This window comes from Glycine soja, chromosome 18 (genome assembly GCF_004193775.1).
Source record: "Glycine soja cultivar W05 chromosome 18, ASM419377v2, whole genome shotgun sequence".
Taxonomy (NCBI): domain Eukaryota; kingdom Viridiplantae; phylum Streptophyta; class Magnoliopsida; order Fabales; family Fabaceae; genus Glycine; species Glycine soja.
The window spans coordinates 32,688,186-32,711,983 of NC_041019.1; the positions used below are offsets into that span (position 1 = coordinate 32,688,186).

Here is a 23,798-nt window from a genome sequence, read left to right on the forward strand (position 1 = left end):
AACCAACAAAACTAGCAAAACCAAAGAACACTCCCCCCATACTTAAACAACACATTGTCCTCAATGTAGCACAATTAAAAGATTAAAAGCAATTAAACCATCAAATAGAATCGGACAAATATAATAAAAGAAAAGAAGGAGATTGGAAAAGAAAAACTCCCTAAGTCATGGTGGAGGAAGAGTAGGGTGGAGTAAGGAAGTCTCTTCCACCACTACGTCCACTAAAGAAGGGTTTGTGAGGAGTGGCTTAAGTCGGTGTCCATTGACCTTGAAGCTCTTGTTTGTGGAGTCGCTTTTGAGCTCAACTGTACCATAAGGAAAAACATTAGTAACAACAAAAGGACCAATCCACTTAGACCTCAACTTACCACTCATGAGTCCAAGCCTAGAATTATACAAGTAGGGGTCATCCCAAATAAAATGGTTAGCATCACTTTTAATTTTATCTTTTTGAGCTTTAGATGCTAAGGGAGGAAAAACAGAAGCAACTAAATAATTGACAATGTTAGCAAGCCAGGGAGTAGAAAGAGAATCAGAAATACTATATAGTATATACAAATGATCATCCGGGAAATCATCCCAAATGGGTGAATCCTCATCAGATACGCGTTTGATCCGACTCAAATGATCAACAACTAAATTTTGTGCTCCGCTCTTATCACGGATCTCCAAGTCAAACTCTTGGACCTAGAGCATCCATCAGATCAATCTAGGCTTTGAATCAGCCTTCTTCAACAAGTACTTTAGAGCTGCATGGTCAATATAAATAATAATACGAGTACCAAGCAAATAAGAACAAAATTTTTCAAGAGCAAAAACTATGGCTAGTAGCTCTTTCTCAGTAGTAGTATAATTTGCTTGGGCAGCATCTAAAGTCCTAGAAGCATAATATATCACCTTAGGCAATTTATCAATTTTCTGAGCAAGGACAGCCCCCAATGCATAATTTGATGCATCACACATAAACTCAAAAGGGGTTATCCAGTCGGGTGCTTGGATGATGGGGGTGGTAGTTAGTGCTTTTTTGAGGCAATCAAAAGCCTCTTTGCATTTATCATTAAAGTCAAACTCCACCTCCTTTTGCAACAAGTTGGATAGTGGAAGGGCAACTTTGCTAAAATCTCTTATAAAAAGCCTATAGAATCCTACATGACCAAGAAATTTTTGCAGGATCTACTTCAATGCCCTTATTGGAAATAATGTGGCCTAAAACTATACCTTGCTCAACCATAAAATGACATTTTTCAAAATTTAGAACAAGGTTAGTTTCAGTGCATCTATTCAAAACCTTTTCCAGACTATCCAAACAAATATCAAAAGAGGATCCATATACAATGAAATCATCCATAAACACCTCTATGCAATTTTCTAAAAAATCGCTGAAAATACTGATCATGCATCGCTGGAAGGTACCAGGGGCATTGCACAGGCCGAAAGGCATCCTCCTATAGGAAAAAGTGTCGAAGGGGCAGGTGAATATGGTCTTTTCCTGATCCTCAGGAGCAATAGTGATTTGCATATAACCAGAAAAACCATCAAGGAAACAGTAGTGAGATTTACCTGCTAGGCGTTCAAGCATCTGGTCAATGAATGGCAGGAGAAAATGGTCCTTTTTGGTAACCTGGTTCGGCCTCCTATTGTCGATGTAGACTCTCCAACTGTTCTGCACCCGAGTAGGAATCAACTCCTCCTTCTCATTTTTGATCACGGTGAGGCTGATTTTCTTCGGGACTACCTGGACGGGACTCACCCATTGGCTGTCGGAGATAGGATAAATGATTCCAGCTTGCAAAAGCTTGGTTACCTTCTTCTTCACTACATCAAGAATCACCAGGTTGAGTCTTCTCTGTGACTGTCTTACTGGTTTAGCCCCATCTTCTAAATTTATTCGGTGCATACACGTGGATGGGCTAATTCCAGGAATGTCTGCCAGGGTCCAGCCTATAGCCTTCTTATGCTTCTTGAGAATAGATAGTAGCTTCTCATCTTGCTCATCAGCAAGGGAGGCAGATATAATTATTGGAAAACTTTTGCTATCATCCAAGTAAGAATATTTGAAATTTGATGGCAAAGGCTTCAATTCTGGTGTGGGCGGCTAGATAGTGGTAGAAAGAGATGGTTTCTCAGCCTGTACCTCATAAAGAAAGTCAGAGGTATGTGTACTTCCTGAAACATGGTTATTTCTATCTGACTCTAGAAAATCAATCTCAAGAGGTAAAACATCACCAGACATGTAATCAATATCACATTCAGCTTCACTCTCAGCATCAAATTCAGACATATGATCAAGTACAAATTCAGATTCAATGCATGAAGAGTGACAGACATGCAGATTAGATTGAAGATCAGTTATGTATTCATCAACAATATGGTCAATTATTTCAGCATGAAATACAGAAAGATCTTAAGATGGGTGATTCATAGCATCAAGAATATTAAAATGAATAGTTATTTCACCAAACTCCATAGATAGTGTGCCTGCATATACATCTATCTTAGTTCTAACAGTTTTCATAAAAGGTCTGTCTAGAATGATGGGAACTGATCCTTGAGAAAATCCTTCCTCCATATTCAAAATATAAAAATCATTAGGGAAAATCAGTTCACCAACTCTAACTAAGACATCCTCTATGAAACCAGCAAGATAGGCAACACTTCTATTAGCTAAATGAATCACCACATCAGTTGACTACAAAGGACCAAGAGATAGAGAATTAAAAATAGATAGAGGCATAACACTAACAGAAGCTCCTAAATCTAGCATGACATTTTCAAACTTATTGTTCCCTATAATACAAGGTATGCTGAATGTACTTGGATCTTTACATTTTTCAGGGATTTGGGGAACAGATTTACCAATCAATGTAGAGACATATCTGCCCATACTAATTCTTCCACTTCCTTTAAGCTTCCGCTTATTAGTGCACAGCTCCTTCAAGAATTTAGCATATCTTGGAATTTGCTTTATTGCATCCAGCAGAGGTATGTTTACCTCTACTTTTCTAAATGTTTCCAATATCTCCTTCTCTGCCTCTTCCATTTTTTTGTTGGAAATTGCTCTTGGAGGGAATGAAAGAGGGATATGCTGCTTCTGTAAATCAGAATTACCAGTGGAAGATTCACCTGCATAGAAATTGTTAGGTAACTTACTCTTTTAATTTTTGTCATCATCTTTTTCTGGAGTAGAGTGAAGTTGGGCAGGTTCATTTGCGGATGAGGAAGATGTTGCTGGTTGAGGTCCTTGACATTGCTTTCCTGACCTCAATGTAATGGCACTCACATTTTTGGGATTCTGGACAGATTGAGAAGGTAATTTGTCAGAATTCTGGGACTGTTGTTGATTTAACTGTATAGCCAACTGTCCCATCTTATTAGTTAAGCTCTGAATGGAGGCTCTGGTCTCTTGTTGAAAATGCATGCTTTGCATAGTCATTTGCCTCACAAGTTCTTCAAGGGAAGGTTGCGGAGGAGCCTCAACTATTTGTTGTTTTTGGGGCTGTTGCTGTTGCTGCTGTTGTTGTTGTTGCTACTGGATTGGTCTATTGCTTGAAAGGTCATAATTATTCTGCTGTTGTTGGTTTTGTTGCTAAGGGAGTCTATTATAAATGTTTGCAGCATATGCTTCAGGTTGCTCATTGCCTCTAGATTGTTGCAAAGAAGGACAAAGATCTGTATGGTGATCTGCAGAAGAGCATAAACCACAAAGTCTGGCGACAGGTGCAGATTTTTGGTTCATGGCCAGTTGGGTTACCAGGCTAACCAAGGCATCTAGTTTACCTTCAAGCTTCTTAGTCTCAACTGATGAAGATGAATTCGTGGCTACTTCATGCACTCCTTTAATGACAATAGCATCACTTCTGGCACTAAATTACTGGTAGTTTGAAGCCATCTTCTCAATTAAATTTCTGGCTTCAGCAGGAGTCATGTCTCCAAGGGCTCCACCACTGGCAGCATCTATCATACTTCTCTCCATGTTACTGAGTCCTTCATTAAAATATTGGAGAAGAGGCTGCTCAGAAATCTGGCGGTGAGGACAACTGGCACATAGTTTCTTAAATATCTCCCAGTATTCATATAAGCTCTCTCCACTGAGTTGCCTAATTCCTGAAATATCATTTTTGATGGCCGTGGTCCTGGAAGCAGGGAAATTTTTTTTCTAAGAATACTTTCTTGAGGTCATCCCAGCTCATGATGGACCTTGGAGCAAGGTAATATAGCCAGTCCTTTGCCATTCCCTCCAAAGAATGAGGAAAAGTCTTCAGAAATATGTGATCCTCCTGGACATCTAGGGGTTTCATGGTGGAGCAGACAATATGGAATTCTTTCAGATGTTTGTGTGGGTCTTCACCTGCAAGGCCATGAAACTTTGGAAGCAAATTGATCAGTCTAGTTTTAAGAACATATGGCACATCCTCATCAGGGTATTGGATGCACAAGCTTTCGTAGGTGAAATCAGGTGCAGCCATTTCCCTTAGAGTCCTCTCACGGGGTGGAGGTTGGGTCATGTTCTCAAAATGCTCAAAATCAGAATGTTCAAAATTATAATGCTCAAAATCAGGATGCTCAAAATTACCAACCACAAAATGCTCAGTCTCACCAATAATAGAATGCTCAGGATGCTCAAAAGGTACAAAATGATGCCTAACTAATCTATGAAATGTGCTATCTATCTCAGGATCAAAGGGTTGTAAGTCAGATGGATTGCCTCCAGTGTAGTGTAGGTTTGAACTACAGCTATCCTCAAATGATATCCAAATGACTTGAAATTTTGTGAGCAACACCCTAAAATCATGAAAAGATGGCACAAAAATTTTCAGGCAAAAATTTAAACTCTAACTATGGAAACTACCTAAGGAAAGTTTAGAAAAATAAAACAATAAAACTTGAAAAAAAAACTAGTAAACAGGCGATTTTGGCTAGCTAGAGACCTCAGCCGGCCTTTTGCCGGTTTCTGTAGCATGGGAAATTTTTTGCTACCCCAAATACATATATAATAATAGTCATTCTGATACTCGGAGCAAAAGTTATGGTCGTTTGAAGTTTTAGTAAACACAAGTTCTCAATTTTTTTTGAATCTCTCAAATCTGGCCACAACAAGTGTTCCTGGTATTTTTCACACAAAATAGGAGTCAAAAGAACCTACCACACCAAAATTCAGCCAAAAATAACAATCCTAACTATCAAAACAAAAATCGCCAATTAAATTGTCAGCAGCAGTCACTAATACTAATTCAGTTGCTAAGGGATTTGCATTACTACTCTGTTTTCCAGATCAACAAAAGTGGTCGCTAAATCCGTCGCAAAGCACTATTCACAGCAAAACACAAAAACTGAAGCAGGGGAAGCGCTGAACAGAAAAAATAAAACAAAACACCACACTAAACAAAATAACAAGACACTAACACGACACTAACACAACACACGAAAGCATGAAACAACTAAACATAAAACATGAATCACTAGCTACTATGAACCTTTGGACACTGCTCCCTGGCAACGGTGCCAAAATTGATCGAGGCCGTACCCGAATCAAATAAACATTAAAATGCAGTAACTAGGAAGTGATCCTAGGTCGTTTCCCAATGGGCAATGATAAACCAAATGTTCATAACAGATAGTAGGAAAATAGTAACGAATTGGGAGGGGGGGTTGTTTGCTTTTGTAAATTAAACAGTGAATAGATGTGAATTAGAAAATATCAAAATTAAAACACGTTGCTTCCCCTTGATTCACTAGCAAGTCTCTTATCCTAGGTCACGAAAGTTTATCCTTTCTCAGTTCAACCACTTAATCCAACCCTAAATTAAATTACTAAGCGAAATTTAACATAAGGCATTCATTATGTGATTAAGCAACACATACACCAATTAATCATAAACGATCATTAAGCATGAACGGTCATTAAGCGCAGAGACAATTAATCAAGCACTAAGCATGCATGAATTAATAGCAACGAATATAGAGTAATTAGTAAAGAGGAAAAACTGATCAGAATTTAATAATAATAATTGAACCTCAAAGAGAACTGTGCTTGATCCTCAAGAGAAAATAATGTTGGAGACTTAGCCTTCCATTAATCAATAGAGAACGAAATTATAGATTGAAGAAGGAAATTTTATTGCTAAAACGAAAAGTGACTAAAACGAAAAAGAGAGTAGCACTCTAAAACTAAAACGAAAAAGAGAGAGAGGAGAGGAGAGAGAAAAGAGAGCATAAACTAGAACCTTGGTGCTGTTATATAGTTTTTCAGCCCCAAAGCTTACAAATCTGTTTTAATTCCAAGCCTATAAATAAAATAAAATCTAGATAAGATAAGATCTAGATGAAATAATATCTAGATGAGATCAAGTCTAAATAATATCTAGATAAGATAAAGTCTAGATAAGATAAAATTTGGTAGAATAAAATAGTTTGCCCCCTTCAAGTCCAAGCCCAATTCTGGATTCAAGCCCAATGCTTCATTAATTTCTGAAATTAGATTAAAAACATCAAATTAGCTTAATGAGCCCAAATAATAAAACTGCCTAATTAATTTAACAATTAAGACTAATCAGTAATTAAAATGGTGCAAAAAGGGTTAAGAAATAGGTGAAAATAATGGCACATCAATGAATCAGAAAAATGAGTTTCTTCCTCAAGAATGGATGCAACTGTTCTATCTTGCAGAAGTTTCCTTCTCCTCTCAGCTCTGTTCCTTTTCAATGTAGCTTCAATTTCTAAGTCTAGAGGAACTAAATTGCCTGTGGGAGATCTATGCATATAAAACACTAACAGAAACAATGGTTATCCAATTCAATTATAGAAGACAAATATGGATCGAGAACAAATATTCATAGATAATCAAAGAATAACGAATAAAGAATATGCACCTAAAAACGAACTAACTTTCAAGATAAAAAAAAGTTCCCCGGCAACGACGCCAAAAACTTGTTCGGTCGCGGCAAGTGCACCGGATCACGCAAGTAGTATAAAATGGTAAGAACCGAGTATCGAACTCTCGGGGAACTTGTGTACTTGGTAAAGCTATGTCAGTGAATAGGTGTCTAGTATAAAAAGTGATGTGTTTACTATGAACATGTGTGTAAACTAACTATGAAAAAGGAAAATCACGTGAGTAATGATGCGTAAAGACAAGTAGGTAACACATTGGTCTTCCTAATAGGTGCCTGATGTTAAAAGGATATTCTCTACTTAACAATGCTCATGTGTTCTATCGTGTCTCCTGAAATGCTAAACCCCGATTCCTCATGATAGTCTAACCTAATCCTAATCAAGCATCGTCCGCAGATTCCTCTTGTTGGACTAAACTCGGCTAGGACCGCATTAAGACAAACATACAACAACTAGATTATCGTACCCCGATCCCTTGTGATAGTACGACAAACTAGCCCTATCCTATCAAGTTCTAAGAATCAGACCAGTTTCCACTGTTGAATGATGCTAACAAAGCATGCATCTACATGATCAAGGTAAAAGCATACTAGAATGAAATACTGATAGCAAAGAGAACACACAAAACATCATTAGATAGATAAAAAGATATTTACATCAAGTACCTACAAGGAAGATCCAACAGAGGATTTAGCTTTCCATAACTGGGAAGCTTCCTTTACAACAAAGAGAAGAGAAAGATGAAAGATTGCAGAAATACAAGTAGTGGGAATGTCTCCTCCACCTCTAAGACCTCACAATCACTCACAAACTCATCTCAAGCTCTCAGAACGACTTCCTCTTCAAGCTCTGGTATCTGCAGATCTTCACACAACAAAATCTCTCAAACTCTCTTGAACTTTGTCCTTTCTCTCTCTTGAACTCTCTAGACATGCAGAAGCTTCTTGAGAAAAATGGCCAAAATCCCTTCAAAAATCTGATTTCAGGCTTAAATAGGTGGCTTTGTTCGTGCTCGTGCGCTTAGCACAATTCTGAACCGCTTAGCGCGCATTAGTGAATTTCGGCTTAGCGTGGGCTTTTCTTGCTAACCGGATGGACTAAAGCGATGTGCCTAGTGGGATGGCCCTTCGCTCAGCAAACATGCACAACTCATCCTTCTTCCAGATTCTTCCTCGCGCTTAGCCGAGGAGTGTTGCACTCAACGGATGGCTCGCTAAGCCGACAGGTTGGCTTAGCGAGAGGGTGAAAATCAACACTATACAAACTCGCCTAATTAACCTGAAATTGAGAGAAAATGATTATTAAACACACAAAATCGAAGTACTAAGTATTTGTTACCTATCTTTACCCAAAAGTAGTTGCAACACTACAAAATAACTATAAATTGGAGGAGTTTGATACAATTTACACAGGTTTTATACACAAAAGTTAGTCGTATTCATCGACTAACAAGGAGCAATTGGATGGACCTTATCATACCTCACAGGTATCAGTCCTTCTTATTCAATGCATAGAATTTTATTGGCAGAGGATTATAAACCCGTAGCTTAGCTACAAAGACGCCTCAATCCAACAATGAAAGAAGTGGTAAGAAAAGAGGTAGTGAAGCTATTAGAGGCTGGAATGATATATCCTATTTCTAATAGCCAGTGGGTAAGTCCAGTATGAGTAGTTCCTAAAAAAAGGTGGTATGACTGTTATAAAAAATAAAAAAATGAGCTAATACCAACTCATACTGGTATAGGTTGGAGAATGTGTATTGATTACGGGAAGCTCCACAAAGCCACCAGAAATGATCATTTTCCATTACCATTTATGGATCAGATGCTGGAGAGACAAGCAGGGCAACAATATTATTGCTTTCTTGATGGGTATTCAGGATATAATCAAATCACTGTTAATCCTAAAGATCAAGAAAAGACAGCCTTTACCTGCCGTTGCAGTGTTTTTGGTTACAAATAGATGCCCTTCGATCTGTGTAACGCTCCTATAATATTCCAATGGTGCATGCTTTCTATTTTTTTAATGTCATAGAAAAAAGTATTGAAGTATTTATGGACGAATTTTCTATTTTTGGCACTTCTTTTGATAAATGTTTGTCTAATCTTGACACTGTATTGAAGCGGTGTGTTGAAACAAACTTGGTACTCAACTGGGAGAAATGCCACTTTATGGTGACTAAAGGCATTGTGCTAGGTTATAAAATCTCGGTGCATGGTATTGAGGTTGACAAAGCTAAGGTGGAAGTCATTGAAAAATAGCCACCAGTAGCTGTGGATGTATATATACAGGTTTTGATGATGCCAAAGTATTTACTTGAAGAGCTCAAATTGGTTCAAGGATAAAACAAGATCAAGAAAAGATAAGGCCTTAGCCAATGTGTCAAAAGAATCTCATATTGATTGCTATCAGTTTTTGGCCTCAAATTTTGTTTTAAAATGTTTTTATCAAAAGTTGATCAGTTCAAAATAAAATATTTTTGAACTGGTAATCGATTACCAGAGACAGAATGCACATGGTTTTTCGAAAGTTTGAAATTTTGAATTTGAATTTTAAATTGTGTAATCGATTACCAGCGAAGAGATTTCATAAAAGTTTTTGAAAAGACATGACTCTTCAGAAATATAGTTGTGTAATCAATTACCAGAATCCTGTAATCGATTACTAGTGGAGAAGTTTAAAAAAATATTTTTGAAAAGACACATCTATTCAAGTTGTTTTGAATAGAAACAACAGGGCCTATATATATGTGTCTTTACTTCGAAAAATACTCAGAGATTTTAAAAAAGAGAACTTAATTCTCAAAATTCTCTCAAATTAACTATTGGCCAAACATTTGTAAATCTATTAAGAATTCTTCTAGGATCTTCAATTTGTATCATCTACTCTAAAGGAGAGAAATCTTTCTGTATATTTCATAACTCAGTTGTAATCAAGAGACTGTTCGTCTCTTGGCTTGTGAGGATCTTGAACACAAGGGTGAGGGATCCCAAGGTGTGTTCAAAGGTTGTAAAGAATTTACAAAGATAGTGGAAAATCTCAAGTGGGTTGCTTGAGGATTGGACGTAGGCATGAGAAGTGGTCGAACCAGTATAAATCAAGTTTGCAATTCTCTCTTCCCTTATCTCATTTATTTTATTGCAACTGATTTTATTTTGCATGTTTAAATCATTGATTAATTTAATTGCTACTTCTTCTTCTGCATTCTAAATTGATCATATATCATTTAAAAAGGAGATTAAAATTTGTTAGTCGGAGAATTTTTAAAACTTAATTCACCCTCCCTCTTAAGTTATTGAGGCCACTTGTCCAACAACAACAAATGTCAAAGGCATAAGAAGTTTTCTAGGACATGCCGGATTCTACAAGCATTTTATCAAAGATTTTTCTAAAATTTCCTGTCGCAACCTACCCTTTGGCGGGAGGGCGGAAAGGCCAAAATCATAGGCCAAAGTGTTTGTCTCCAAGGGAGAAAACGAGCGGAGTTGCCACCAACATTTATTCGAGGAAAATGTTAGAAAAACCAAAAAAGACAAAGGTCTGTGAATTTTGAAAATGAGGGTTCGGGAGTTGTTTATGCACGGGGAAGGTATAAGCACCCCACATGTAACACCCTGAAATATTACTATTTATAAATTGATGTTTAATTGTATTTATTGTGTTATTTAACTATATGGTTGACTTGAATGAGTGGAGGTATGACTTGAATTAGTCATGTGTGAATTTCTTGATGTGGATGTTGAGTTATGTGGGGTTTTCTTGAGATAAGTTGAAATTATGAGATTTTAAATTTTACCGTTGGATCGTCTTCAAATTTTGTCTGGATCTTCCTAAGACATTTCTCCACAGTCTGACTGTTGGGATTTTAAAAATAACAACTTTTGATGTCTCACTAAGCGCGAAAGGCACGCTAAGCGCAATTCCAACCCGAAAGGGAATTGTGCTGAGCGAGCCATAGTGCAGAGGAAGTTGCGCTGAGCGAGAAAAGTGGACTCCCACTTAGTGAGATGAGCTCGCTAAGCGAGATTTACAGATTATAAATACATTCCTCAGCGTGAAAAACATGATTTTTCACTCTCCTCTTCTCCAAAACGCCACCCAAACCCTAACACCTCCTTCTCCACCACCCACGACCACTGGTGGCCACCATGAGCCGCCGTTGCTTGCCGTCGAACCCCCAAACCAAGAGGAATATCTTAATTGGAGCGAAATTGTAACACCCTGATATATATATATCTATATATTATTAGTAATTATGTTTGATGTTTGATTATTTGTTGCGTTATTTTCATCCGTAATTATTTTTAAGGAGGTTAATTTAGTTAATAGAGGGGTGTGGATAGATAAGGATCTAGCTTCTCAAAGAAGTCTCTTGAGAAATCTTCTCAAAGAAGCCACGAGGAAGCTTCTGGAAGAAGCCTCTTAATGAAGCTTCTGGAGGAAGCCTCTTAATGAAGCTTCTAGAGAAAGCTACATGAAGCTGCCTCGGTAAAAACGCTGCCCAACCTTCTTCAACCGTTGGATCTTCTCGAAATTTGGTCTGCAACTTCACAAGACACTTGTCCATGATCTGACCGTTGGGATCTTTGAGAAGATGTATGGAGTGTGCTAGAAGCCTCTTAATGAAGCTTCTGGAGGAAGCCTCTTAATGAAGCTTCTAGAGAAAACTACATGCAGCTGCCTCGGTAAAAACGCTGCCCAGCCTTCGTTAACCGTTGGATATTCTCGAAATTTGGTTTGCAACTTCACAAGACACTTGTCCATGATCTGACCGTTGGGATCTTTGATAAGATGTCTGGAGTCTGCTAGAAGCTTCCGTTCCCGAGAGCATCTCTTATTTAAGCATTTCAGCCTTTGCTTTCGTGTAGCTTAGAAAAAATGTCATTTCTTCTTCTTTCTTTCTTCCAAAGCCATTTCTAAAGTTTCAAGAAATTTATCCATCACCCACAGCCACCATTAGCCACCACAACCATCATTGTTCTCCATTGAAAACCCACACCGAGAGGAACCCTTCAACCAAAGCGGAATCTTCCAACTTGGCTTGTGGTTTCAGTAGAGAATGAAAACCCTAATCTGACCTTTCGTTTTCTTTCGAGGTAACCATGGTTCTATGCTTGTTTCTTGTTAGTTTCATCTTGTCTTTGCATCTTTTCTGCCTTTGGAACCGCCATTGCATGTTCCTTTGAAAAACCTTAGAGAAAGAGACTTTGTAAACATTATCCTTTCATGAAATGCATGTTATTTTCGTAACCTACACTGAACCCCGGTCACATTGGCGTGGTCGGAATTTTCAAATGACGTTCTTTGGTAAAACCCAAAATGCTCTCAGCTCTTTCATGTAGTGATGAGGGTGTTTGACCCAGAGCACTGTTACTAGCTTTGTTTTCTGAAATCCATACTAAGTCTCCTTCGTTTTGGCACGGTAGAGGCTTGTGTGGAATCGACGAGCAAGGACAAAAAGGAATCTTCAAGTGACGCGACAAGGAATCCGCGGGGTAGCACACGATAGGTAAGGGGAGTTTATTATAAAATTTACCGTTTTAACACCATAGTTAGGGTCAGGGAACCTAGCTATGAGGATATCTGCCTGTCCCTATTGCATGCTGATTTTTCTTCAAAGAAAATTATGTTTTAACTAATGGGATGTGATATATATATATATATATATATATATATATATATATATATATATATATATATATATATATATATATATATATATATATATATATGTATTGTGATGAATGATATTGTTTTGGTTGTTTGAAATGTGTTGTTTGAAGACTGTGCGTGTGAAAATGATATTGTTTTGTTTGTTTGAATTGTTGTTGATGTTTCTATTGAGGATTTTAATTGATATGTGATGATAATGATAATTATGATGATATTGATTTGAGATGACGTTGTTAATAAAGACCATGTCTACATGAATTGTTATTATTGATGAATATGTGAATATGAAATAAGGTTGTTGTTGTTGTTGTTGATAACGTCATTGAGATGAAATGATATTTATGTTGTGAATGACATGGAAATACGATTTGTTGATTGATGTTGGAAATGCATTGGCATGTGCATGTTGTGTATGTTCGTGGGGGGCACTGTGCACTGACCTTTCAGGGTCTTTGGCACTAGCTTTTGGCCACGTTCATATGTTGGATGTTGTGTATGATCGTGGGGGGCACTGTGCACTGACCTTCCAGGGTCTTTGGCACTAGCTTTTGGCCACGATCATACGTCGTATGAAGTGTATGTCATGGGGGGGTAGAGTGCACTGACCTTGTCGGATGGCCCAGACGTGGGTAACTAGCGTGGTTAGAGAATCTAAGCATTTCTGAGGGGATGTTTAGGCGCTTTAATTGGTCCATGGTCTTTGGCACTTACTTTTGGCCGTAATCATAGCTCATACGACACAGGAAATAGAGTAACTATGGCCAAGTGTACTTTGTACTAGGGGGCTTGTCACCTGGTAGGGAACACCTTTGGGCTCCCAGGCTGATCACCTATGGGAGGGGGGCTGTTACGTGCACAACCAGGTGGTCTCGATAAACTCAGCACAGTTCCCTAAGTGAGAGTGTCGTGTGGACACGCTTAGGCTATTTCCTGAGGTTTGGTTGTTGTTGGTACGTACCACATTGCATCTGAGTGTTGAGTCAGGTGCATGCATCATTCTGTGCAGTCTTGATTGGGTCCATGGATGGATGATGAGTAATTGTTGGATGTGAATGATGAATATTTGTTGGATATGAGTGTTGAATAATGATTGTTGCGTATGCTTATCATGTTTGCCTATGTTCCTTGCTAATTGTGGTTATTTGGAATTGGTATTGGTTCTTTTATAATAAACTCACCCTTGCAATTTTGTATCGTGTGGTTAATACCTGTGATGATCACGAACCTTGTTCGTGGGAGTAGAATGACAGTGGCAGGATGTAGGGAGTAAGATTCTGGTGAGGAGCCGTCGAGCCGACGTGATGATGTTGGCGTTATTTTGGGAGAGAGTTGTGTTTTGTAATCAACTCCTCCGTAGTTGGTTTTTAAGTTTTATTTTGTTGAGTTAAAGATGTAAAACTGGAATTTTAATTTTATATATATATATATATATATATATATATATATATATATATATATATGAACATATTTAATTTTCGTTATGTGTATGACATGTACCGAATTATTGTTTCTATGTAATTATGCATATTCACTTAAGTAATGGCGTGTTGTTGGATGAATTTATGTTGTAACAAAATCACTTCTATTTTCATAAGCAAAAATTAAGGGAGTTCTTTTTATAAAAAAAAATTGAAATTATCGAATATTAGAGTTTGGATACTGTAGCGACGAGGCGAGTCATTACAGAAATCATCAGAATCCTCCTCAAGGATTCAGAGGAGAAAATTCCCCCAATCCTCAATTTCGAAGCTTCTCTGAGGTAATCTTGATTTCTAAGCCTTTCTCCTAGTTAGTTTGAGTTCCTCTTAGTGTCTCTTATGTGTTGGGTACTGTAATAGGGTGTTTTTACAGTTCCTTTGAAAAACCCTTGAAAATGAGACATTGTAAAAGTTATCTTTTTATAGCATTGATGTTATTTTCGTGACCTTCACTGAACCCCGGTCACATTGGCGTGAGTAGAATTTCTAAATGATGTCTCCTTTTAGTAGAATTCGAAACACCCCTCAGCGCTTTATGTTTTGACAGGGGTATTTGACTTCGAATGTTGTCATTAACCTTGTTTCTAAAATCTATATTAAATTTCCTTCAATTTGGCATATAGAACCTTGCATCTGAACTGACGAGCATGAACGAGGGAGACCTTTGAGCGATGCAAAGAGGAACTGAAGGAGAGCTTGCAATAGGTATGAGGAGTTTATTATAGTTTATAGTTTTTAATACCATAGTTGGGGTCAGGGAACCTAACTATGGGGATGTATGCCTATCCATGTTGCATGCTGGTTTTCAAGAAAATAATGTTTTTGACTAATGGGATGTGATATATCCATTATTGATGAATAACATTATTGTTTATTAGACTTGTGTGGTCTGAAGACCTGAGGAGTGTGAATCTCAAGCATGAACAATAGATGTATGTATATGCAGAATGTGACTTATTGTTGATGTTTCTATTGATGACATTAATTGCTATGAGATGAGATTGATGTTTAGGATGATATTGATATGAGATGATGTTGTTATTGATGATTATGTCAATATGAGTTGATGTCGTTATTGACGATTATGTTAATATGAGATGATGTTATTGTTGTTGATAATGTCATTGAGATGAGATGATGTTGATGTTGAGAGTGATATTGAGATGAAATGTTGATGATGTTGAAAATACATTGTGATGATGTATTTTGTGTAGTGCATTGACCTTGTTGGATGTCCCTGGTGGGGGAAATAGAGTGGTTAAAGAGTTTTAAGCATCTCTGGAGGGGGATGGCTCAGAATCTTTAATTATCAACGGTCAATGCATTAATGGTGCTCATGTTTCATACGTTGTATGATGTGTATGTATATGGGGAGTGCAATGACCTTGTTGGATGTCCCTGGTGGGGGAAATAGAGTGGTTAAAGATATCTAAGCATCTCTAGAGGGGGATGGCTTAGAATCTTTAATTATCCACGATCAGTGCATTGATGGTGTCCATGTTTCATACGTTGTATGTTGTGTATGTACATGGGGGGTGCAGTGACCTTGTTGGATGTCCCTGGTGGGGGAAATATAGTGGTTAAAGAGTTTTAAGCATCTCTGAAGGGGGATGGCTTAAAGTCTTTAATTATCCACAGTCAGTGCATTTGATGGTGCCCATGTTTCATACTTCATATGACATGGAAATAGTATAAACTTTGTCAGTAAGTACTTGTAGTTTCTCATGAGGAGGAATACTTGTACTTGGGGGCATGTCACTCAGTTTGGAACTCCCTTAAGACTCAGGCTGATCACCGTGGGGGGGGGGGGGGGGGGGAGTTGCCTGTGCACGACAGGGTGACCTCGACATTTACTGCCTAGTTTTCCTAAGTGAGAGTGTTGTGTGGACACGCTTAGGCTATTTCCTTGGGGATGGTACCACATTGCATATGAGAGTTGAGGTCAGGTGCATGCATCATATTGAGCATGAATGATTGGAATTGTGGATGGATGATGACTATTTGTTGAGTGTGTATTGGACTAATGAATGTTGGTGCAAGCTTATGATACTTGTTAATGTTTTCTTACTAATTGTGGTTATTTTATTTTTGTATTAATTTCTTTTATAATAAACTCGCCCCTCGCAGAAGATAGAATGTTGGTTTACCTTATTACCTACATTTTCACTCTGAGGTCAAGCAATCATGCTCAGGTAACAGATGATGATCTACAGATTTTTTATGGTCTGAAATTAGGTATCAAGATGAACTAGGTACTATTGATTGGAGACGTTATGTTGAAGAGTCGTCGCCTGGTGGATTATGAATTTCTTTATGTTGTACTTGCCTCAAGATTCATTGACTACTTCAATGTTGATGTCTCTAATGAGATTATGGACTTCACCAAAAAAATGGACTCTATGCTAAACCGCAAGAGTCTGCACATCAATGGAGTCTTTTTGAGTCACTTATGATTCAAAAAATGGACTCTATGCTAAACCGCGAAAAAATTTCAATTTTTAGATGAAAAACTCCGTTAATTTGCTTATGAAAAATGAAAGTAATTTTTTTTCTCGACATACATTCACCAAACAACGCACCATTACTTACGTGAATATATATATATATATATAGGAATAGTAACTCAATACACATCATACATATAATGGAAAGTAAATTTGTTCATACATATAATTAAATTTGTGATTTACATCTTCAAATCAACAAAAAGAATTACGGGTTCTCACTTCTTGTCCTCAACTGTTGTCATTCTGCTCCCGCGAATGAAGGTTTGCGATCATCACAGGTACCAACCACACGGTACAAAAATTGCCAGGGGTGAGTTAATTATAAAAGAAAATTAATGCAAAAATCTAATAACTACAATTAGTAAGAAAAAATTAACAAATATCATGAGCTTACACAAACATTCACTAGTCTAACACACACTCAACAAATAGTCATCATCAGTCCATAGTTCCAATCAATCATGCTCAGTATGATGCAAGCACCTAATCTCAACTCTCAAATGCAATGTGGTACCATCCCCAAGGAAAGAGCCTAAGTGTGTCGATATGACACTCTCACTTAGGAAAACTAGGCAGTAAGTGTCGAGGTCACCCTGTCGTGCACAGGCAACTCCCCCCCCCCACCCCACCCCCCACGGTGATCAGCTTGAGTCTCAAAGAAGTTCCAAACCGAGTGACATACCCCCTAGTACAAGTATTCCTCCTCATGAGAAACTACAAGTACTTACTTGTCATACCCTAATTTCGTCCGTGGACTATTACTTGATGGCATACAACCTTTGATTGACCACTTCGAGGTACTTGGCACCCTTTGTTGCACAATATGTGAAGTCCCGAGACGTGCCGGAAATCAAAAGGAAGCGTGGTTACGCAATCCGTGAAATTCCGTAATGTGACGGAAACCAAAAGGAAGTATTGTTACGCAATCCGTGAGTTTCCGTACCTTTCTCGAAAGCTTAAAAAGATTAATTACACGATCCGTAAGGTTTTGTAACCTTACGAAAAGAAAATAAGTATCGTTACGAAATTCGTAAAGTTTCATAACATTACGGAAAAAGAATCACCAAAAAAAGTAAAGGGGGGTGCATTTAGTAAAAAGGGGGGGTGCAAATAGCAACCAAGCCCACTTGGGCCTTCCAGATTCTTCCTCCAGAAGGCGATTGCTTCTGGAGGAAGCAACCTGGCTCGCCTGGGCGAGCTGGGTGGCAAGCTCCTCCCCTATTTTGCTATAAATAGGGGGAGGAGTGAAGAGGAAAGGGGTTCAGCCTTGTTGGCACTTCGTATTCACTTGAAATTGCTGAGGAAAATTGTTTCCGTGAAGAAAATCCAAGCCGAGGCGCTTCCGTAACGTTTCCATAACGTTTCCGTGTGTAATTACGTGAAGATTTTCAACCATTCTTCGACATTCATCGTTCGTTCTTCATTGTTCTTCGATCTTCAATCGGTAAGTACCCCTAATCGAGCTTTCCAATTCATTCTATGTACCCGTGGTGGTCCCCATTTGTTTCGTGTAATTTTATTCTCGTTTCATTTACTTTCCGTACCCCCTTTTGACGTGCTTCAGTCATTTATTTAGATCATTTCTCGTCTAATCAAAAAATAAAATAAATTTCCACCGATCATTTGATTTGTAATATCCGTTAATTTCTCTTAAAATGAAATCCTACCGTTCGGTCGTGCCGTAACCACGTTGGAAATAAAAAAAAGAGGTAAAATAATAATATAATAATCAAAAAATACCTTTTAGTAAAATAAAGCAGAAAAATCAATCGGACGTTTCTCTTTGGGATTTTTCTTTCTTAATTGAATTGACTAATAATTAAAGTGAAACTAAGGCTAAAATCAACCCGCAAAGTCAAGCTCGTCCACAAAAAGTCACTAAAAAAGGATTTGAAAGTTCAATATCTCAGTTTTTCTTACCAAGTAAATGGATCATTTTTAAGGTCCAACGCCTTAAAATGGTCACCCTCCAAGTAAAAAGAATCGCTTGATTTACCCTTAAAAAAGAACTACGTAGGTCTGATTTCCTCTTTGATGGAGGGTACGTAGGAGCAAGAGCCCCGCTTTTGTCGACCTCAAAAAATAAAAAGAAATAAAAGTTAAGGTAACACAATTTCCACAATTCTAAAAAAATAAGGCTGTTGTCCTTTGAGACAAACGTGAGAGGTGCTAATACTTTCCTCAAGCGTAAATACAACTCCCGAACATGGAACATTCTTTATGACTGGTTTCCTTCGGTTTTTCCGAAGTTTTCCACAAATAAACGTTGGTGGCGACTCCGCGCATCTTTCCTCCTTTGGAAAGCGCACCCGTGAGTCTCGCCTCGCTCGCCCGCAAAAGGGCATGTTGCGACAGTTGGCGACTCCACTGGAGACTTTTTTTGTGAGGTAGGCCTATTTTAGGAAATTGTGGAATTGTGAAACTTTGTGTGTGCATTTTTGAACTGTGTAAATATAATAAATGCTGTCTTTTCCACATTTTTACACCACATTCTAAGCACCCACGGATTTGAGTAAAAAAAGGGGCCCTATACCTGGGTCCATGGGAATTTAAGGACTGGAGGTGAATCTATGGTCATGCTAGGTCTCCAACTTGCTTGATAATAGTGAAACCTCGTCTAGAGCTTTCTCTCTTTATAATGTGTTGTCGCTGGTATTCCATACCGCCGCAATATTATTATCTTGAGTGATGATACCTCTAGAAAATAGCCATGTGAGATATGGATCGTTGGGAGTAGTTATTAGAGACCCCTAGATATTATCCTATAGGTCCCTAAAATAGGGGCACGAAGCGAACACGCTGCGTGCCTTTTAGACACTGTCATGCATATAACCTAAAGGTCATGTACGCCTTTGTTGTATGATTATTTGAGGATACTGCCATGCTGTGTAAATCCCCTTGTTGCGCTTTTGCGCATCTGCATCATGTCGTCATACATGCGGGTCTCGTCTTTTGTCATGGGAAGTCAGAAGATCCATATCGTCTTCTTAACTGCACACATGGGGCACTGCACCCCCAAATGCGAAAGTAAGGAGAGATGATTTTCCGGGCTCTCGTGTCCGTAAATGCATTCATATCATGCATCGCATAAACATCTCTTTAGCATCATAATGAACATATCGTTCCTGCATTTGTCCGTTATCACATTCCAGCCTCATATTTTGCATGAGTCATTGCATCATCATGCATGTGCGTTCAACATACTTTTTGTTCTACATGTTTGCTCATACATGATCCTTGTGTTTTCCTCTACAAAAAAAAAAAAAAAAGGGAAGCATGAAAATTCATGATGCATTCTTAGTTGCATGTGTTAGGTACCATGAGCCAACCATGTTGGGATCATAAACCCATTTCTAAAATAAATAAAAAAAACACAAACAACAAAACAAAATGATTGAGCATGGTACCTAATGCGTGGTTAACTAAGAAAGGATGTCTCTTCAGGCATCTCAATCTCATAATTACATTTTCCATGCATAGCATGCGTATTCCCGAGTCTTTCATCCCTATGAAATGTTGTTGAAGTATTGGCGATCAAAATTGCCATTCCCTGGGTTATGGGGTTGAACCAAGCTCGTGCTTTTACGAAAAGGTTCATCGAGTCAAGTTGAAGTAAGGAAATAACCATCTTGCAAAATTGGGGCAAAAGATGGATCGTGTTACATCATTGCTTCGTCTACTGCCAAACACGTGTAGGATTGTTGATATCCTTGTTACTTCCAGCTTCACCTTGACAAAGATGTCATGGACCATGTTGAAAATCTAAATTGATTCAACCCCATGTCCTGCGTAAAAATTTGCAATACTTCAACTATGCATCATTCGCATACATCCATGCTTTTCATTGGTTGCATTGCTCATTACATTTTTTCCTTGAAAAATAAAATAAAATGAACTTAATCATTGTTATATAAAAAAAAAACATGTTTTACGGTGCCCTCATCGAACCTGTGCTAGAGCTAGAGTAATGGGTGAAGTAGAGGATGTACAAGAAAAGATGAAGGCCAACATGGAGGCCATGATGATCATGAAAAAGATAATGGAAGCCAGTGCGGTTGCAGTTGCCGCTACAAGCACTGTTGCTAAGGTGAACCCGATGCTCCCATCTGGCCTCAACCAAATGAATCATCCAACCTCAGCTATGGTAGGCAAAGATTTGGGAAGTACGGGCGGCCCCCATGATGTGCAAATCAAAACGAGCACGCCTTCTTGCCATATGGCTTGCCTCTCAACTATACGCCACCCAATGTGGCATACACTCCCAATAAGAATGTCAATAACTCCACTTCTATACTCATTGAAAGCCAACAACCTCAAACTTATCATGCACATGTCTCTTAAACCGTGGGGGAGACACATGAAATTCCCCACCACAATCTAGCCGACTTCGAGCCTTGCCTCGGATATGCCACTGAAGGGCAAACAGTTGATGGTATACCCCTACAAAACCCTTTGGAGGGCCCTCAGTATCATCCCCAGCTACACCTCTTGCATTCCACAACAAGTAAAAACCCTCATGCTATGGCAGAAATGGGAAAGTTGGATCATCTAGAGGAAAGGCTCAGGGCCATTGAAGGAGGTGGAGATTATGCCTTTGCTAACCTAGAAGAGTTGTTCCTAGTACCCAATATCATCACCCCTCCCAAGTTCAAGGTGCTGGACTTTGACAAGTACAAGGGGACTACTTGCCCCAAGAACCATCTAAAGATGTATTATCGGAAGATGGGGGCATACGCAAAAGATGAGGAATTGCTGATACATTCCTTCCAAAAAGTCTTACTGGGGTAGCTGTTACCTGGTACACTAACTTGGAACCTTCCCGAGTCCATTCTTGGAAGGACCTAGTGGTTGCCTTCGTTAGGCAGTGCCAGTATAATGTCTTCGGATAGGATGCAACTACAGAACATGTGCAAAAAGGGGGCACTGATCTTTCAAAAGAATACGCCCAAAGGTGGAGAGACGTGGCAGCTCAAGTGGCACCTCAATGACGGAGAAAAAATGATGACAATGATAGTAGACAGATTACTAGTATTCTACTATGAAGAGATGGTGGGCTACACACCTTCAAGCTTTGATGATATGGTCTTCACCGACGAAAGGATCAAAGTGGGTCTAAAAAGAGGCAAATCTGATCATCATGCTTTGATAAATGCAAAAAAAAAACTAGGGCAAATGAAGAGGGTGAGAATGAGGGAGAAGCCCATGCTGTGACTGCCATTCCTATACAGCCAAGTTTCCCACCAACCCAACAATGTCATTACTCAGCCAATAACAAACCTTCTCCTTACCCACCGCCCAGTTATCCACAAAGGCAATCCCTAAATCAACCACAAAGTCTGTCTACCGCACTTCCAATGATGAACACCACCTTTAGCACAAACCAAAAACACCAACCAAGAAATGAATTTTGCAGTGAGAAAGCCTGTAGAATTCACCCCAATTCCAGTGTCCTATGCTGACTTGCTCCCATATCTACTTGATAATTCAATGGTAGCCATAACCCTAGCCAAGGTTCATCAACCTCCATTTCTCTGAGAATACGACTCGAACGCAACGTGTGCTTGTCACGGAGAAGCCCCGGGGCGTTCTATTGAGCATTGTAGGGCTCTGAAGCGTAAGGTGCAAGGTCTAATTGATGCGGGCTGGCTGAAATTTGAGGAGAATCGCGTGTAAATCCTGACATTGACAAGAGATGCCACACATGGGGCAATTTTGAAAGCTGTTGTTAGATGTCTCTAATGACTCATCAGGATTTTCAAGTTTGTACCATTATTGTAAACCATAGTTACAATGTTAAATGAAATGGATAAAGTTGATATCTTTGTCCCTCATCCTCTCACAAACGCATCTTTGCTTATTCAACTTTCACCGGAATGTGGGTGCAAGTCATTGGTCTGTTTGCTCAAGCGACCTGTGCTCCTGAGTTTGGACTTCCAAGACCGTTCAATCAGAGATTACTCGTCTTGCACGTTGGTGGGGGTGCCGTAAAACAACGAGTAAAGTTCAAAACAAATAAGTTTCAAAATAAAAAAAAGTGTTCAAAAAGAAAAAAAAGCATTTGATTGACTGTGTTTTCAAGACGTTCATGTGACCTCATTTTATCATTCCGGAAAGTTTGTCTTTTAGAGAGAAGTGAGTTATCAAGAATAGGATGTTGGACAAATGGCCTCAGTTACCTTAAGAAAAAAGGGGGTTGAATTAAGATACAAAGACTATTCCCCAATTAAACTTTCACTCTCTCTTTTCGAATTAACAATGCACCCTTAACATGAATTACTCAAAAGACAATTCAAAATAAACTTCTTTAAAGCAAAAGATAAATAGCAATAAATAAAAGAAGTTTAAGGGAAGAGAGGAATGCAAACTTGATTTATACTGGTTCGGCCACTTCCCGTGCCTACGTCCAGTCCTCAAGCAACCCACTTGAGATTTTCCACTCTCTTTGTAAAACTCCTTTTACAAAGTATGAACCACACAGGGACAACCCTTCCCTTGTGTTCAGGAATCCTCTACAACAAGAGACCAACGGTCTCTTAATCCCTTTTTCAGAAATAAGAAGAAGAGATCTCTCTTAAAAGAGATCATAAAGACTTGATGCTTGAGTGTCCACATGGGTGCATGCATGACCAGTTTTGCATAAAATTTCCGAACCATCATTGTTGCATGTGTATCATGGAAATAATGTAGGACATCCCCTTTATCCCCGAACCGCTGGCCAAACCCTGACATATATCATGACCAGCCATTCTACAAGCCTTGAGCCAAAATCCCAACTTATCATAAACCTTGACCCAGGGTGATAATGTCAATCCTTGCCCTCGGAAAAGAACAAAAAAAAAAGAAGAAAAGAAAAATTTCCAATCAAAGAGGGGGAGAAAGCAGAAAAAAAGAAGAAAGAAAGTTCCCGATCAAAGATCGAATGAAAACAGAAGAAATATACAGAAAGGTCTTTGGACCAGACAATATCTGAACAATACAGAATTGTCACCAAGTAAACAAGAAAAAGGAAACCACGACCTAAAGTGGTCCTCTCCCTTTGATTGCCGAAAAAATCCTGTGCGCTAGCGACTTTCTCGCCACACACTAAACAAAAATAGAAGAGGAAAAGGCAAAAACACTCAAAGCCAAATTCCCCACCTAAAAACCATTCCCAAAATAAGTCCTATTGATCCATGATCACACATGTAATCTTTGATTTGATAGGAAATGATTTTCAAAATCAAGTCATGACATATCTATGGTTCAGAAT

General features: G+C 38.6%; 1 pseudogene; it reads left to right on the forward strand.

The window, feature by feature from the left end:
- The window catches only part of LOC114397165, a 168,633-nt pseudogene that overhangs the window by 85,223 nt on the left and 59,612 nt on the right, over positions 1-23,798 (forward strand).